The sequence below is a fragment of the Hylaeus anthracinus genome, unplaced genomic scaffold, assembly GCF_026225885.1.
Source record: "Hylaeus anthracinus isolate JK02 unplaced genomic scaffold, UHH_iyHylAnth1.0_haploid 11978, whole genome shotgun sequence".
In the NCBI taxonomy this organism is placed as follows: domain Eukaryota; kingdom Metazoa; phylum Arthropoda; class Insecta; order Hymenoptera; family Colletidae; genus Hylaeus; species Hylaeus anthracinus.
The window spans coordinates 1,473,792-1,475,557 of NW_026534326.1; the positions used below are offsets into that span (position 1 = coordinate 1,473,792).

A 1,766-nucleotide genomic window follows, 5' to 3' on the forward strand; every position below is an offset into this window, starting at 1 on the left:
TTCCTCCATTTTTAAAAAATAGGCTCTTCACTTTAGAGAAAAACTTTGTACATGTTTTCTGTAAGGTTCCATGAGATCTACAAGAAAAAAAAGTTTCAATCCAAAATGTTTATTATTAACAGAGCTACGAATTTGTAAAGATTGCACCGATAAGAACTGGTAATGTTCTTGAGTAAATGAGGATGATGCAATCGCGGTCAGGTGACGTGTTTGGAAATCGCGTTGGCCAATCGTCGTTTTGCCCAGTAATCATTACCTAGAATCGAATCGGTGGATTTTAAGGTCACGGGGCCGCTGAATTTAATGGGAACACCGTTACGATGTCCAAGGTTGGCGAATTGTGGTGCACGCATCACTTACAGGCATGCATTGATATATTTCATTGAAATGTCTCCAATGCTGTCAACATGGTTTCTTTTTATTAAAAATGTAGCGAGTACTCTTATGATTGAAAAGAATCACGTTACCTGATGTTTTATGATATTTTAATTTTGATGCCGAATGAGTAATTGGATTTGCATTATGTTCAGCTTGAATTGCAAAGTATTCCTCAAAATACTGTAAAATTTTCTTTTTTAAATCTCCACTATGAATAGAGTTATAATTTTGATTCTTTTCCTCGGCATTAATATCGTGCAAAATAGAAAGATTCTGTTATATATTATATATTATATCTGTATATATGTATGCATCCGTTAACCAATTAATTGATTAATTGTGAACGCACGCGAAGAACACGAGATATCAACGGGCGAGGCGAAGAGACGTTCGCGAAGCAGAATAGAGGGGAAGGAAAAGCGTTCGCCATACTTTGGGCGTGGACTGTTGAACATTAAGCTCTTTCATTGGACGAGAGATCGACCTGGTGCAACGACTTGCACGCGCCAGCCCAGTAAGCATTTTTCCTCAATTCCCAGTCAATTATCGCATCAACTGGAGAGGCTGCACCGCGCAGGAACTTCGACGACCCCAACTGCAACCCTTTAGGAGCGCTTCTGCCCCTTTTTTTATTAACTTATTGTCGCAAGAAATTTTTGGGAAATATCATTGGTTATCACGTAAGCTTATATTCTTCAATCTATTAGATTGATTCACATTATTTACAAATACAAAGGAATTGTTAATACTTGTATAATGTAGATAAAAGAGGTACGAATCTGTGAGTGAAGCTTCTAGATTTTAAGAAACAATTAATTACTGTTTTTACAACGGATTCCAATAAATAGCAAATAATTTATTAAGGATATTGTACTGTGTTGCAGGTTACGTAGTGAATACTAGGAATGTGTTTGTATTTTCGAGGAGAACATTAGGCGAATAGGTCCTTCTCACGAGGTGGCTGTTGAAAGCCGAGTCGCTCAAGTAAATAAACAGAAGGAGTTTCCCAGGGATCGATCGAGACCGATATAAATGCTTCCTACGTGATGCGTGGAACGATTCGGAGAAACGAACTGGCGATACGTGCCTTTGATTATGTAATACGAGACTGCGTGATTTAGGCAGGACGCTGATAACGACCACAGACTGTGTGGCTTACGTTTCTTCCGCTCCTTCAAATTGCTCGATGACCTACTAGTCATTCATTTTTAAAATATCGGATTGTCGCTTTAGAGGAAAACTTTCTATATATTTTTCGTAGGGTTGCATGCGATCTACGAGGAAAAAAAGTTTCAATCAATAATATTCTTTATTAAGAGAAATATGAGTTCTGGAAGGAGGCCAACCCTTGCGAATTCTCAAATAAGCCATTCCTCCATTTTTTAAAA

The 1,766-nt window shown here is 37.8% G+C and overlaps 1 long non-coding RNA gene across 1 annotated transcript in view; it reads left to right on the forward strand.

Annotated features, from left to right (window-relative positions):
* Positions 1-1,760, forward strand: part of LOC128896675 (uncharacterized) — a 1,977-nt gene extending 217 nt beyond the window's left edge. Inside the window, exons 2-3 of the long non-coding RNA XR_008462064.1 lie at positions 66-1,149; positions 1,263-1,760. This is a non-coding gene — a long non-coding RNA (uncharacterized LOC128896675). The remainder of the gene's footprint in view (positions 1-65; positions 1,150-1,262) is intronic.
* Positions 1,761-1,766: the final 6 nt, after the last annotated feature.